Genomic DNA, 17,886 nt, shown 5'->3' with positions numbered 1-17,886 from the left:
GGCGAATGGCCAGGTATAGACCGAGGAGCTCGCGGTCAAAAGTGCTATATTTTAGCTCGTTCGGCCAGAGTTGCCGGCTAAAAAAAGCGAGTGGCTGCCAAACCCCGTTCACCCATTGTTCGTGTACGGCGCCCACCGCGTAGTCGGAGGCGTCCGTAGTGAGGGCGATTGGAGCGTCGAGCACCGGGTGAGCCAGCAGCATTGCGTCGGCGAGGGCCAGCTTTGCGCCTGTGAATGCCGCGTCCATGGTTGTGGAACAGACGACGTCATGCTTGGCCGGCTTGCCCCGGAGGGCTTCGTAAAGGGGCCGCATGAGCTGAGCAGCGCGGGGCACGAAACGGTGGTAGAAATTCACCATGCCGAGGAACTCCTGCAGGGCCTTGATGAAGCGGGGACGCGGGAACTCGGTGATGGCCTCGACCTTGGTTGGCAGCGGCACGGCCCCGTTTCTGGTGATGTGGTGGCCCAAAAAGTCAACGGCCGTCGTGCCGAATTGGCATTTGGGTGGGTTGACGATTAAGCCGTGCTCGCTGAGGCGCTCGAACAGTGTTCGGAGGTGGAGGAGGTGCTCGGCCCGGGACGTGCTGGCGACGAGTATGTCTTCCAGGTAGATGAAGAGGAACGGCAGGTTGCGCAGCACGCCGTCCATCAAGCGTTGGAACACCTGGGCCGTGTTTTTGAGGCCAAACGGCATTCTCAAGAATTCGAATAGGCCGAACGGCATGATGACGGCCGTTTTTGGGATGTCGGCCGGCCTGACAGGTACCTGGTGGTATCCCCGTATTAGGTCAACTTTCGAAAAAATGACCCGCCCCGCCAAACGGGCGGAAAAGTCCTGCATGTGCGGGACCGGATACCTGTCGGGGGTGGTAACGTCGTTGAGGCGGCGGTAGTCGCCACATGGGCGCCAGCCGCCCCCCGGCTTCGGCACGATGTGTTGTGGCGAGGCCCACGCGCTATCGGAGCGCCGCACGATGCCGAGGTGCTCCAATGCGTCAAACTCGGCTTTTGCCATGGCGAGCTTGGCCGGGTCGAGCCGGCGGGCTCTGGCGTAGACCGGCGGGCCTGTAGTTGGTATGTGGTGCTCGATACCATGTCTCACTGCGACGGCCAAAAACGTCGGCCACGTGAGGGCCGGGAACTCTGCGAGCAGGCGAGCGAACTCATTTGCCGCCGGGAGGGCGCATGCTAGTTCGGTCGGCGGGGGAGCTGCTCATCATGCATGCCAGGGAGCTGAAAGTCTCGGCGTTGACAAGGCGACGCCATTTGACGTCGACCAGCAGCCCATGTGCGCAGAGGAAGTCGGCGCCCAGCAAAACCATGGGCACGCTCGCCGTCACAAAGGTCCAGTTAAAGCGCTGGTTGCCGAAGCAGAGGGTGATGTTGCGCGGGCCGAAGGTGCGGTTGGCCGATCCGTTGGCAGCGACCAAGGAGGGGCCGCAAACGGCGGTCTGCCTGTCCTGCTCGGAGGCGGGTATGACGCTCAGTTGGGCGCCGGTGTCACAAAGGAAGCGCCGCCCGGACGCTTTGTCCTTGATAAAAAGCAAGTTGCCCGAGTGGCCGGCGCTCATGGCCAGTAATGAATGCCGGCCCGGCCGTTTCCCGACTTGCCGAAAGTGCACGGGGGTCGGCATGTCCGTGCCTTGTGTCCGAACCTGGCGTGGTAATTAACACCACGCCTGGTCAGGTGGCGGCTCCGGCCGTCGTGTTGGGAGCGGTCGGCGTGGCATGGCGGCCGCCAGTTGCACTGGCAGTTCGGCCTCCAACCGCACCGGGCGCTCGGGCGCCATGGGCGTCACCTCGGACGGCGGCGGTCTCCAGGTAGCCACCCCGATGTGCTGTCTTGCCGAGGAGATCTTGTCGGCTTCCCTGGCGAGGGCGCGGGGATCCGTGATCTGCGTGCCTGCCAGGGCGAGGCATACCTGGCTAGGCAGCTGGCGGAGGAACAGCCCTCGGAAAAGAAAATCCGGGGAGTGCTCACCGAGCAGCGAGAGCATGTAGTCCATTCACTCGGACGGGCGCGTGTCGCCGAGCTCGGGCAGGTCGAGCAGGCGTCGTGCGCGTTCTGCCGGTGAGAGGGCGAATGCGTCGAGGAGGAGCGTCTTGATCGCGCCATACTTGTCAGTGGCTGGCGGGTGCTGGAGGAGGCCCAGGGCGCGGGCCGCGGTGGCGGAGCCGAGTGCCGCTACCACATGGTGGAAGCGGGTCTCGTCGGCGGTAATGCCTCGCAGGGCAAACTGGGAGTCCGCCTGGGCGAACCAAACCGCCGCGTGAGCCTCCCAGAAGGTAGGCAGTTTAAGGGCAACTGCCGTGTCCATGTCGGGGGTCACCAATGAAGGAGCTGTGCTTCTACGCGAGTTAAAAGGATTGACGTGACAAAAGACGGGAATTCATCCGAGTTTCTTTATTCGGCAAAACCAAACTCGGGTACTCTGAAAAATCTGTTTATCCGGCAGCAATACATATATACAATCAAACGCGGCGAGAGTGGGCGTGCCCGGGCGGCCCGGGCGAGCCTGGGAAAGGCAAGTCTGGACATGCCCGGGAAAGGCGAGACTGGGCGTCTCCGGGCGGTCTGGGCGAGCCTGGCACAGCGATCGCTCCGTGGTTGCGTCCTCGGCAGGTGTAAGGCGATTGTGTATGTTCAGCGGCAACCGCTACAGGATGGACGTGAGGGCAACAGGTCCATAATCATTGAGCTGCCTTCACTGATCTCTACAACCACTGGATAGCGCATTGGCTGATCGATCTGACGCCAAACGTATGAACCGGCCGCCATCTTAACCACTCGCATTGATTCTCCAAGAAAGCTCGCGTTAACACTCCTGCCAATACATATATAACTTTGATTCGTTATTACTATAAATGGACTCAAGATGCCTTCATGTGCTGCGGTCAACTGTACAAATAGGCAGTTGAAGGGTTGCAATCCAACATTTCATCTGTAAGTATAATAAAGTTACTGTAAATGAGACTGTTTAGAGTTAATAGCGTGCAACAGATGAACGAGTTAGATGTTTGTACAGACCCATGTGTAGATTCCCTTGTTATTTGCTGTGTAAAAAAGTTCTATATTTTAGATTTACATTACAATCGAACTTTTAGTTAGGCTACTTTAAAACAAATAGCTTGCAAAACCACAGATTCGTGTGGAGCTAAGTATGAATTATTACTTAATTGTAAGTGAAGAATAAAAATCTGTAAAAAAAATGCACAAAATTACGGTGTAAAACTGTAATCAGATCTAGATCTGATTACAGTTTTACACAAATGACAATGTGACGAGATCTGGAGTCTACACTCTAGATCTAGTCACATTGTCATTGAAGAGTCTTGACTCGGAGCTCAAGCAATACTGCCACTACAAGGGAATGGGAGGTAATTGCATCGCGCAAGACAAGACACCGATCCTTCATGTGTCCAGTGTACCTGTCAGCCATGACAGAGAAGGCCGCATCACCGATGAGAGCGACATGTTTCTTATCAGGAAATACGCCTTGGAAGATCGGCAGCCATGTAATGAAGACCATGATTACATTGATGCACCTAACATCCCTCCCTTGTCTCCAGTGCTACATGATGCTATAGGATACATAGCAGGCTACGTTGTACGTGTGGTAAAGAGACGCACACCTTGCCTTGAATGTCAACAGGTTCTGACTTCAAATGGGATGGATGCTGGTGGACGCCTCTTGAAGAGAAAGAATCGGGGTGGCCTTATCAAATCTTCTGATGATGTGGTGAAGGTGTGCAAATCTTCTGATGATGTGGTGAAGGTGTGCAAATCTTCTGATGATGTGGCGAAGGTGTGCAAATCTTCTGATGATGTGGTGAAGGTGTGCAAATCTACTGAGCGATGCCTCCAGAGACTGCTCCGTACAACAGCCGGTGCTCTACCTCGGTCCGAAGGGATTGCATCTGCCCTATCGACGGCTGTTCTGCATGATGTCGGATCTCAATGTTTGTCTGCACAGCTGAACGATCACATGTTCGACTGTCGGCCAGACCACGATCACGTTTTTGTGCTTATCAAGTGCATTGCAGCATGTTACATCAAGATCTTGATGCATCACCTTGCCAAGTGCTTCACGGAGAAGATAACAGGACCCAAACTACGCAAACAATTGTCAAAGCTCATGATATTTAGGCATGAGTAGTTCGAACTATTAGCGGCTTTCATGAACAAGGAAACTACCCGCATCCTATTACCATGGATGGACGTACAGGATAACTGTTTAGATATTTTATCTAAATCACTCCATCTATTGACTTTGTCAATGCAAACCAAAAGCTTGCAAGTCAAAGACCCACAGCAAATGTAGGCATATTAAATGGAACCCGAGTCCCCCTGTGGCAAGTCGCTGTAATGAGAATAGCCTCAGTTGATAGCTCATTGTACCAGTACGATTGTACTCCTTTAAATACCAACGTTGCCAAAGGACAATCAATTACAAATTGCCTTTCATTGCCACAACTGTACTTTTTGCCTTACATATTGCCTTTCATTGCCACAACTGTACTTTTTGCCTTACATATTGCCTTTCATTGCCACAACTGTACTTTTTGCCTTACATATTGCCTTTCATTGCCACAACTGTACTTTTTGCCTTACATATTGCCTTTCATTGCCACAACTGTACTTTTTGCCTTACATATTGCCTTTCATTGCCACAACTGTACTTTTTGCCTTACATATTGCCTTTCATTGCCACAACTGTACTTTTTGCCTTACATATTGCCTTTCATTGCCACAACTGTACTTTTTGCCTTACATATTGCCTTTCATTGCCACAACTGTACTTTTTGCCTTACATATTGCCTTTCATTGCCACAACTGTACTTTTTGCCTTACATATTGCCTTTCATTGCCACAACTGTACTTTTTGCCTTACATATTGCCTTTCATTGCCACAACTGTACTTTTTGCCTTACATATTGCCTTTCATTGCCACAACTGTACTTTTTGCCTTACATATTGCCTTTCATTGCCACAACTGTACTTTTTTGCCTTACATATTGCCTTTCATTGCCACAACTGTACTTTTTGCCTTACATATTGCCTTTCATTGCCACAACTGTACTTTTTGCCTTACATATTGCCTTTCATTGCCATAACTGTACTTTTTGCCTTACAAATTGCCTTTTATTGCCACAACTGTACTTTTTGCCTTACATATTGCCTTTCATTGCCACAACTGTACTTTTTGCCTTACATATTGCCTTTTATTGCCACAACTGTACTTTTTGCCTTACATATTGCCTTTTATTGCCACAACTGTACTTTTTGCCTTACAAATTGCCTTTCATTGCCACAACTGTACTTTTTGCCTTACAAATTGCCTTTCATTGCCACAACTGTACTTTTTTGCCTTATAAATTGCCTTTCATTGCCGAAACTGTACTTTTTGCCTTACAAATTGCCTTTCATTGCCAGAAACTGTACTTTTTGCCTTACAAATTGCCTTTCATTGCCACAACTGTACTTTTTGCCTTACAAATTGCCTTTCATTGCCATAACTGGACTTTTTGCCTTACATATTGCCTTTCATTGCCACAACTGTACTTTTTGCCTTACATATTGCCCTTTATTGCCATAACTGTACTTTTTGCCTTACAAATTGCCTTTCATTGCCACAACTGTACTTTTTGCCTTACAAATTGCCTTTCATTGCCATAGCAGTACTTTTTGCCTTACATATTGTCTTTCATTGTCACAACTGTACTTTTTGCCTTACATATTGCCTTTCATTGACACAACTGTACTTTTTGCCTTACATATTGCCTTTTATTGCCATAGCAGTACTTTTTGCCTTACATATTGCCTTTTATTGCCACAACTGTACTTTTTGCCTTACATATTGCCTTTCATTGTCACAACTACACTTTTTGCCTTACATATTGCCTTTCATTGCCACAACTGTACTTTTTGCCTTACATATTGCCTTTTATTGCCATAGCAGTACTTTTTGCCTTACATATTGCCTTTTATTGCCACAACTGTACTTTTTGCCTTACATATTGCCTTTCATTGCCATAGCAGTACTTTTTGCCTTACATATTGCCTTTCATTGTCACAACTGTACTTTTTGCCTTACATATTGCCTTTCATTGCCACAACTGTACTTTTTGCCTTACATAGTGCCTTTTATTGCCATAACAGTACTTTTTGCCTTACAAATTGCCTTTCATTGCCATAACTGTACTTTTTGCCTTACATATTGCCTTTCATTGCCACAACTGTACTTTTTGCCTTACATATTGCCTTTCATTGCCACAACTGTACTTTTTGCCTTACATATTGCCTTTCATTGCCACAACTGTACTTTTTGCCTTATATATTGCCTTTCATTGCCACAACTGTACTTTTTGCCTTACATATTGCCTTTCATTGCCATAACTGTACTTTTTGCCTTACAAATTGCCTTTTGTTGCCACAACTGTACTTTTTGCCTTACATATTGCCTTTCATTGCCATAACTGTACTTTTTGGCTTACATATTGCCTTTTATTGCCACAACTGTATTTTTTTTGTCTTACTTATTGCCTTTTATTGCCACAACTGTACTTTTTGCCTTACAAATTGCCTTTCATTGCCACAACTGTACTTTTTGCCTTACAAATTGCCTTTCATTGCCACAACTGTACTTTTTGCCTTACAAATTGCCTTTCATTGCCATAACTGTGCTTTTTGCCTTACAAATTGCCTTTCATTGCCAGAAACTGTACTTTTTGCCTTACAAATTGCCTTTCATTGCCACAACTGTACTTTTTGCCTTACAAATTGCCTTTCATTGCCATAACAGTACTTTTTGCCTTACAAATTGCCTTTCATTGCCACAACTGTACTTTTTGCCTTACAAATTGCCTTTCATTGCCACAACTGTACTTTTTGCCTTACAAATTGCCTTTCATTGCCATAACTGTGCTTTTTGCCTTACAAATTGCCTTTCATTGCCAGAAACTGTACTTTTTGCCTTACAAATTGCCTTTCATTGCCACAACTGTACTTTTTGCCTTACATATTGCCTTTCATTGCCATAACAGTACTTTTTGCCTTACAAATTGCCTTTCATTGCCATAACAGTACTTTTTGCTTACAAATTGCCTTTCATTGCCACAACAGTACTTTTTGCCTTACATATTGCCTTTCATTGCCATAACAGTACTTTTTGCCTTACATATTGCCTTTCATTGCCATAACAGTACTTTTTGCCTTACATATTGCCTTTTATTGCCATAACTGTACTTTTTGCCTTACATATTGCCTTTCATTGCCATAACTGTACTTTTTGCCTTACATATTGCCTTTCATTGCCATAACTGTACTTTTTGCCTTACATATTGCCTTTTATTGCCATAACTGTACTTTTGCCTTACATATTGCCTTTAATTGCCACAACTGTACTTTTTGCCTTACATATTGCCTTTCATTGCCACAACTGTACTTTTTGCCTTACATATTGCCTTTTATTGCCACAACTTTACTTTTTGCCTTACATATTGCCTTTTATTGCCATAACTGTACTTTTTGCCTGACATATTGCCTTTCATTGTCACAACTGTACTTTTTGCCTTACAAATTGCCTTTCATTGCCACAACTGTACTTTTTGCCTTACATATTGCCTTTAATTGTCACAACTGTACTTTTTGACTTACATATTGCCTTTCATTGCCACAACTGTACTTTTTGCCTTACATATTGCCTTTTATTGCCATAACTGTACTTTTTGCCTTACATATTGCCTTTCATTGCCATAGCAGTACTTTTTGCCTTACATATTGCCTTTCATTGTCACAACTGTACTTTTTGCCTTACATATTGCCTTTCATTGCCACAACTGTACTTTTTGCCTTACATATTGCCTTTTATTGCCATAGCAGTACTTTTTGCCTTACATATTGCCTTTTATTGCCACAACTGTACTTTTTGCCTTACACATTGCCTTTCATTGTCACAACTATACTTTTTGCCTTACATATTGCCTTTCATTGCCACAACTGTACTTTTTGCCTTACATATTGCCTTTTATTGCCATAGCAGTACTTTTTGCCTTACATATTGCCTTTTATTGCCACAACTGTACTTTTTGCCTTACATATTGCCTTTCATTGCCATAGCAGTACTTTTTGCCTTACATATTGCCTTTCATTGCCATAGCAGTACTTTTTGCCTTACATATTGCCTTTCATTGTCACAACTGTACTTTTTGCCTTACATATTGCCTTTCATTGCCACAACTGTACTTTTTGCCTTACATATTGCCTTTTATTGCCATAACAGTACTTTTTGCCTTACAAATTGCCTTTCATTGCCATAACTGTACTTTTTGCCTTACATATTGCCTTTCATTGCCACAATTGTACTTTTTGTCTTACATATTGCCTTTTATTGCCATAGCAGTACTTTTTGCCTTACATATTGCCTTTTATTGCCATAGCAGTACTTTTTGCATTACATATTGCCGTTCATTGCCACAACTGTACTTTTTGCCTTACATATTGCCTTTCATTGCCATAACTGTACTTTTTGCCTTACATATTGCCTTTCATTGCCACAACTTTACTTTTTGCCTTACATATTGCCTTTCATTGCCACAACTGTACTTTTTGCCTTACAAATTGCCTTTCATTGCCATAACTGTACTTTTTGCCTTACATATTGCCTTTTATTGCCATAGCAGTACATGTATTCTTTAAATGATTTTTAAGATTCCTTCATGCCCCCCCCCCCCCCCCCCCCATTTACTACTGAAAAGAGTTTACTTCTGACAAGAAATAAGAATGGAAATAAATCACTAGACAGTAATTACCTTTTTTAAATTACTTTTATTCAGCAAAGAAAACAAATGACCATTCAATAAGAACTGTTAGTGGATGCCATTACTGATCTCGTCTGCAAAATGCTGCAACATTAACAGCATTGTTTTGTTTTGAAGAAGGAAGCAAACGATTGGGACTTGGTGTAGTGGGGGACATCTTTTTGATGATTAAACAAGTTGATGTTGATGTAGGCCTCTATAACGAGAATACAATTTGAAACTATAGTATAAGGGATTTGATATAAAGTCCACATCTGAAGGAAAGTAGCGAGCTTAGTTGGGAATCGCATACAAATTACGTGTTGTTCACTCCCTGACTCCTGACGCGTCCGCAGACGATGCGAGTGGTTAAGGTGGCCGACCTGTGTGCGCGGCAGCGTCAGTTGTGTGGGCACGTTCAGTGGGCGATGCGCTATCCAGTGGTTGTAGAGATCAGTGAACCTTTTTTGGCACGGGAATAATAATGGACTTTTTCCAACAAATAGGAACAGTGTGAGTCGCCAAAAGTAACTGAAACAATCGAGTAAAAACATTAGTAAGTTCTAAACAGATCTCTTTCAGAATACAACACTTAATGCCATCTGGACCACAAGCCTTTTACTCAACCCCTGAAACACCTCACGACATCAGGTTCACAAATTACAGGTGTGGGACACGCTCGAGTATCGAGATCCTCACAGAGAGCTTTACATTTTACTCTGTTTCCCGGAACATCAAATCTCGCGTAAAAGTCAATTCATCCACAAATTTGGAATCTGGAACATTAGTGGGCAATGTACCATCCTTGAGCCTCTCACTCATTCCCATCATATGCCTGAGTCCCCTCCAAGCGTTACGAGCATCACCATCGTGTAGTTGTTCTTCAATCTTGTCCTTGTACGACCGTTTACACTTGCCGATGACAGAGCGCAATTCTTTCTTCGCCACCCTGAGGGCGGAGTCATCCTTCTTCAGGAATGCACGCTTCTTCTTCCTCTTCCTCTTCTGCTTCTTCTTCTTCTTCTTCAAACAAGCCTTCACTTCAGCGGTAACCCAAGGTTTGTTATTGGGAAACATGCGAATGGTTCTCTTTGTGGTCACGAGATCCTCACAGAACTTCACATAATCTGTGATCGTCTCAGTAAGTTCATCAGGGTCGTCACAAGAGTCAAAAAATACATCCCAGTCTGTGCACAGGAAACAGTCCTTCAAACGTTCGTTATCCTCCACCGTTCTGGTGTTAACGTCTTGCAAGGAACCGGCATTCGTTTCACCTTTGGTCTGTACGAAGGTAAGAGATGGACCACCTTATGGTCTGATCGTCCGATCGCAGGAGCACATTTCGCCACATAAGCATGTTCAATGTTACCGTAACATTTGTCCAACGTCCTGTTACCACGGGTAGCAACATCCACATCCTGATCGAGGTGAGGGAGTTCCTGATCGAGGTCACATCGATTGAGATCCCCAAGAATCAGGATCGATTGATCCGTTGAACAGGAGGTCGCTCCATTGTAACTTTCTGCGATTCGTTCCGATGCGCATTTAAAGTCCAGCCCCGGTGCGTACACCAGAATAATAGTGCATTGACCAAATTCCCGTGGCAGGTAGTAGGGTCGGAAAGACACCGTCAGTATCTCCACCTCCTTGGAACAGGATCGTTCACGTACCGTAAAATGTTTGGCCCAATTCAAATTCACCAGCATCCACAAACCGCCACCTTTGGCCTTGCCTGATGACGCGACTCTATCGGCCCTGATCATCTCAAATCCATCGAAGGACACGTCATCGCCTTCACTAAGCCATGTCTCGGTGAAACACACAACCCCTTCGGTGCCCCGCAATGACGTTTTGCAATGCCTGGAGATGGCATAGGAAAGGTGCGGTGTACAATAGCATAACTAAACCAGGAGTGCTTCATCCGAAGATGTATCTTTTCGAAATGTAATTAAATAAGTCATTAATAAAAAATTAAATAATTAATTGATTAATCAATAATTAATTAATTAATTAATCAATAAATAATTAATCGATTAAATGATTAATCAAAAATATCCTTGATAGCCACATCACTTGGTCACTGTCATATCCAAATATTAGCTTCCCAGCTCAAAAGGTTGAGAAATGAGAAAGAAAATAAATAAATGATTAATAATGAAAATAAATAAATAATAATCATTTAAAAATTAAATTATTAATCAATTCGGTCACAGAACACATAAACCACCACCATTTCATCAGAATATGTAACTGAAATGTTTTTTTAGTAATTAATCGAATAGTTAAATAATTAATCGATTAATTGATTAATTGATTAATCAATAACTAAAGCTGAATGCCTCAACTCTGTATTTGCCTCTAAATCTTGTGTCCCAAACCCATCCCTCTCTGTACCCACCATACCCAGTCGTACCCAGCTGCTCCTGGACTCTGTGTCCTTTCCTCCTGACAAGGTGGAAAAGTTTCTGTCAACCCTCGACTCTGATTCTGCAACTGGTCCTGACGGCATCAGCCCACGGGTCCTAAAATCATGTTCTCCCGCTCTTTCACTCCCTCTATCTGTTCTCTTCACCCTCTCTTTTGCTCAAGGTCATCTGCCATCTGCTTGGAAATCAGCCAACATCACCGCTTTGCACAAAAAAGGTGCAAAAACAGATCCTAGCAACTACAGACCAATCAGCCTCCTCCCAATTATCAGCAAAGTCATGGAATCCATCATTGCTTCAGATATGAAATCTTTCCTCTTCTCCAATGGCTTGATCTCTGACCATCAATTTGGTTTCAGACCTGGTCACTCTACTCTGGACATGCTGCTTCTGCTTTCTCAACAATGGATGGAGGTCCTCAATGCCAAACAGGAAATTAGAGCTGTCTCCCTTGACATATCACGTGCCTTCGATACAGTCTGGTACCCCGCACTGCTCACCAAACTCTCCGCCTTTGGTATCCATGGAAATCTCCACGCATGGCTGGCGGACTTCCTCTCTAGTCGTAGTCAACGTGTGGCCCTGAATGGGTTTCTCTCATCTCCTCTTCCCGTTCAGGCTGGAGTTCCCCAAGGCAGTGTCCTGGGCCCTGTGATTTTTCTGGTCTTCATCAATGATCTCTCTGACTCTCTTGAAAATCCTCTCTATCTCTTTGCTGACGACTCTACTCTCTGTTGCTCCATTCCTCTTCCCTCAGATCGGCAGTCTGCTGCCTCCTCGCTCTCTGCAGACCTGGTCAAAATCACAGACTGGGCAAACAAGTGGAACATGTCTTTCAATCCTGACAAATCTCACACTCTTACGATGTCTCTCCGAAAAGACCGACTGGACAACCCTCCCATCCACTTTCTGAATAATCCTCTCCAAGAAGTTCTGTCACTCAAGCTTTTGGGTCTCACTATCTGCCATGATCTTTCCTGGGAAAACCACATTTCAAATCTGGCCTCCAAAGCCAGTCGCCGACTGGGCATCCTCCGTCGTGCGAAGTCCTTCCTTGGCACACCTGAGCTCCTCACCACATACAAGGCTTTCATCCGCAGCTCAATGGAATACTGCTCTCCCCTCTGGGCTGGTGCTCCTGCCTCACAACTAGCTCGTCTTCACGCTGTTGAAACCAAAGCGTTCAGAATCATTGGAATCTCCCACGATGAAGCTAACTCCAAGGGCCTTTCACTCACTCACCGCAGGCAGGTTGGTGGTCTTTCCTTCTTCTACCGACTCCTCTCTGGCCTTGCCCCCACAGCTCTCTCTGGGCTCCGTCCCCCAAATATTCCTACAGGTCGCACAAGATCTGCCTGCAACCCTCTTCTGGTTAAACTGCCAAAATCAAGACTCTCTGCTCACCTTCACTCCTTCAATCCTCTTTTGTCCCGCCTCTGGAACAAACTCCCTCACTCTCTTCAATCCCACTCCACCCTCCAGGTCTTTAAAACAGCTGTTCACCACCATCTCTTATCTTCCCCCATCCAAAACCTTGATCTTTTCTACCCCGCTAATTTCACCCCAAATCCTACACTTTTTTGAAATACCAACTTCTGTCCTGGAAGTCCTTGGTCTCCTTCTGTTTTATACCTTCCCCCCCCCCTACCCACGCCTCCTCCCCCCCCCCTTCCCACGCCTCCTCCCCCCAGGCCCTCTCACTCCCGCGCTTCTCCCTGCTCTCAGGTGTTGTGTTTGTGTGCTTCCCTTCCTCTCCCCATCTTGTCTTCCACTCCCTCTTTCTGTATGTTTTGTTTGTCTGGTTGATTTGTTTGTGAAATAAATGTTAGCTGTTTCACGAGCCTCGATTCAGTATACAAAAAAAAAAAAAAAAAATCCTTGATCGCCACATCACTTGGTCACTCATGTCCAAATATTAGCTTCTCAGCTCAAAAGGTGCCTGAGATATTGGCCAAATAAGAAAGAAAATGAATAAATGATTAATAATGAAAATAAATAAATAATAATCATTAAAAATGTAAATTATTAATCAATTCGGTCACAGAACACATAAACCACCACCATTTCATCAGAATCTGTTACTGATTTTTTTTTTTAGTAATTAATCGAATAATTAAATAATTAATCGATTAATTGATGAATTGATTAATTAATAAATCAACTAGAACGCCACTCAGTGGAGCGCATACTCCCGCCGTGGGTTTAGTTGGAATAATACGTTTTGTTTAACATCCCCTCTTGGACTGGTCGGAAATCTGATAAATGTGCTTCTATAAAATCCGAGAAGCATTTTTGGGGAAAAGTTGACAGACCACTTTTTTTATCATAATTTGGGTGTGCTGAGTCCATTCTTGCTGTCTGTCACCCTCTCAAATGAAGGCAAAAGCTTCCAAAATGGCCGAAAACAAAATGGCTGCCAAAGATTCAAGTTTACTGTATTTTATTAATACCTCTCTTAATTAAATACAAAGTTCAGTACTCTCCTCATTTCAAAAGCATCATTATGTACAAAATTATTCTCAAATATGCAAAATACTGTTATTAGTTTCTTAACATAGGTTGATGGTGTCCATATTGAATTTCAAGATGGCTGTCATTGTTAATCGGTATGTTGCCAATATAGGAAATATGAAGGCGACACGAGAGGCTATTTGTAGGCACATTCATATGATGACAAACAGTGAATTAGATAAGATACAAGCATTTAAGCAGTACATAATGCTACTTTATATGTATTCAAATAAATTTAGCCATATATAATACAATGTACATGTGATGTTATCTGATAGAATGTGCATCTCCCTCCAATGTCTCACATGAAAATGATCGAATTTTCTGCAATTGTGTCACACAGTCATTCATATACAGTTCTACTCATTGTGACAGTTGTTGTTATCCTTGCATTTGCATTGTGATGTACACAACAGACGAGACTTTCTGCACTTGCACCGTAAATTCATACAGCCAGTGTTGCAGCTACAGGAAATCAGTTCCAGACACGACTGGGTTACAGGTGGAAATGACATCAAAATGGGCACCAGTTTGTCCTCGCTCTGTTTCCAACCCATGGACTCGGGTGGAGGCAGATCTGGGTAGTTCAGATGTGCTCGTCTCCACACTAATGCCTGATAATGTGAACGTTTCACATGGAAGAATAGTGCATCACTTGTTGGGGGAAGTGACTCTGGAGCGCGGGACTTAATGAAGAGTACTGGTCGAGCCTTGTCAACTGTGTCACCGTGTTGCATCTTGTACATTTTGCAGACAAACAGCTCCGCATCTTTAGCAGTTCCTTCTGTAAGATCTCCATTTCCAAGATTTTGCACTAGTCCGTGATGCTCTGTAAAGACTTTCCATGCAGTGGATTTGCTGTGGCCCGAGAAGAAGGATGTCACATCACTTCCAGTCAAAGCATGGAAGGCTGGAATAGTTTCCAGCACAGTCGGACCAAACGACATCTGTTCTGCTATTGTGTGAATAGGTATATGTTTTCTTTTCTTAGCTGTGCCCGCTTTGAGCCAGAGTTTTATGCAAGACATTCGAGGGAAGTGAGCCAGAAGAAGAACCAGAATGTCAGTATCCCTGGCTTGAACCACTATTCTGTCAGCTTGGTTTTTAACACAATGTAAAATAATACGGGTATCAGCCTCTTCATGCCGAGCTTCAAGCAGGGATGTGTCCACATCCGGGTTGTTTGATTCAACCCTCTCTTCATCAGTGAATCCACCAGCCACAACGATGGTTTTGTCATGCTGATCATGCCTTACCATATGTTCAGAAAGAAATCGTGCCAGGTCTGCCTTGTTTTCCCCGAAGGCCAGGAAATTACTCCAGTCAGCTGGCAAGGGCACCTCATGGCTGTCAATGACTCTTCGAATGGGTCTGATGCCCTTGGCACGCCTCTTCCTCGTCCCGGATTTAATGGACACCTTATAATATCTGTCGAATGCAACATCAATGCGGTCAAACAAATATCCGATCTGAAGGACAGTGTTTTTGAAGACATCAGCCAGATCTCCAAATGTAGAAAGTCCGTGTGGCTTCCCAATGGCAATCACCAAGGCTTGTCCATCAAAAATAATGGTTGCATTGCCACCGAGCTCATCTGGTGCCAGCATCGGTGGGCATGGTGTTTCTGCTGTCAGAACTTGAGACAGAATGGCTTTGGATCCTGTACGAATGTCACCATTCATTTCTGGCAGTGCAATCACATTATAATTGTGATTATAATGAATTGCTAAGAAAAGACAACATTATAATTTGATAGGACAACAAATTTATAGAATATAGATGGTGATACATCATATCTATGGATGACACTTCTAAACTGTGCATTTGACCTCAGGAAGACCGGATATAATAGGTAAAAGAACATTTTGGCGGCCATTTTGGCAGCTTTGATGCAGTAAAACAGAAAAAATCTTTCCCAAAAATTTTTACAAAAAAAATTCCTGCATCCGGAATTATATCCTGAGCTCCACCAAAAACTAATCAATTCTTCCTTCACCGAAGGGCAATCATCCCACCAACTTTCATCCAAATCCGTTCAGAACTTTTCCAGATATCTTGTTCACAAACACACGAACACACGAACACACGAACATACGAACATACGAACACACACACACACACGGAAGGATACGATCGAATGCGTTACTCCTTGTCGGGAGTAATAAACCTGAAAATCACAGAGCCAGAAACAGAATTATTTATTTGGTCTGGGAAGCCCATGCGAGGTTTCTTCTTCTTCAGCCTCTCACAACCCTGGGTGAAGATGCAATCTTTTCAAAAAAAAGTTGGAATTTTGCCATATCTGTTTTATTTGTTTGTTAATATACCTCAGCCATTGACAAATCTGGAACTAAGTCTTTATAAGTTCATCAAACACTGACACCACGAATGACATTCGCTGAGCTAAATGTTGATATCTCTTCTGAGGTAAAAAAACAAAACAAAAAAAAAACAGTTTTAAAGCATTATACGTATCAAACGATACATTTTATGAAACGTGGAAACCTAATACACACGTTGGTGGTTTTAAAATGACAGACTATGTCTTTATTAGAAAAAAAAAATGAACATTGAAGAAGACGTTGCTAAAATAAATACACCGCTCTAACGCATCACCACGAGTTTAAACTACATTTACAACAAATATGAAAACTATTTTCATACCACAATGTTAAATATAGAATAAATAGAAAATAATGTTTAAAAAAATGAGCCTTAATATCTTCCAATGGTAAAAAAAAATCCTTTTAAAAATTCCTGGATCGGGAATAATATCCTGAGCTTCACCAAAAACTAATCAATTCTTCCTTATCCCAAGGGCATTCATCCCACCAACTTTCATCCAAATCCGTTCAGAACTTTTCCAGATATCTTGTTCACCAACACACGAACACACACACACACACACACACGGACACGAGTGAATGCATTACTCCCTGGCGTGAGTAAAAATAGCCTTCGCAGCCAAATCACCTGGTCATTGGCATGTCCAAATATCAGCTTGTTACTTGCTCCTCCCCAAACCCCGTTCACGGTGTACCTCCGAGCCCCGAGAGGAGTCACGGCAGAAAGATGTGATATTCTGTGTGTCAAAGATCAATGGTGAAACCACACCAATTGTTACCAACAAACAAGTATTGTATTAAGGTCACACAAGAATAACAGCAACAACAATATTAATCAATTGTACAACCAATATATCATTCCTATGATGGTACCATCAGTTTCGTACAATGTAACTCACTGTGCTCCAAGTGAGCGAAAAGAACATTCCCAATGTCTCTATCCCGCATCCTGGCATCAAGCCAAAGTCGATGTTGAAGCGATCGTCAGAACGATGTTGTATCGAGACCAGAATCCCACTCGGTTGACAGTCACACTGCCAAAGATAGGCAAAAGTGTCCTCAAGAGGCGACTGGGAAATCACTCCTTCGGGTATGGATGTTCGATGGCCATCGGGTTGCTCCAGACCTCCAAACAGCTCGGCTCCTTCTCCGACCTCACTCGCTCTGCCTCTTTCTCCTCTTCTTCCTCCTCGTCTGGTTCCCGATCCGGTTTCCGGTTTCTTTTAAAACACTAACTTTTTTTACCTTTTGAAAACAGTTATTTCTATCTCACTTAAACAATAACAATAATAGTACATGCAACCAAAAATGTTTACAGTGGATGAGAGCCACAACAACGGAAGTGACGAATCCGTAACACTTCCCCCCCCCCCCCCCCCCCTCATGAAAGAAAGTTGGAACAGAGTGAAAACTTTGTTTGCATGCAAAAACTCTTTTAACAAACAAAAGTAAAACTCACCCCCAAATGATCAATTCACGTGAGCAACAATAATTAATATTCCCCACAATAAAGCAACAAAACTTCCAAACAACCTACAGGAATTTCTAAAGTTAGTTCACTCTGGATAAAGCATCAGCAACGACATTGTCCCTGCCCTTTACATGCTCAATTTCTAAGTTGAACTCCTGCAAAGCCAAACTCCATCTCATCAACCTCTGATTTTTATTTTTCAGTTTTTGAATGAAGGTTAAGGGGTTGTGATCAGTGAAGATTTTTATTGGAAAAGTAGTAGTTCCGAGATACACCTCATAATGCTGAAGCGCTAGCAGGAGAGCAAGGGTCTCTTTTTCCACGGTGGCATAAT

Source organism: Myxine glutinosa, chromosome 6 (genome assembly GCF_964187855.1).
Source record: "Myxine glutinosa chromosome 6, kmMyxGlut1.1, whole genome shotgun sequence".
NCBI classification, from domain to species: domain Eukaryota; kingdom Metazoa; phylum Chordata; class Myxini; order Myxiniformes; family Myxinidae; genus Myxine; species Myxine glutinosa.
This window is presented reverse-complemented; position numbering follows the sequence as displayed.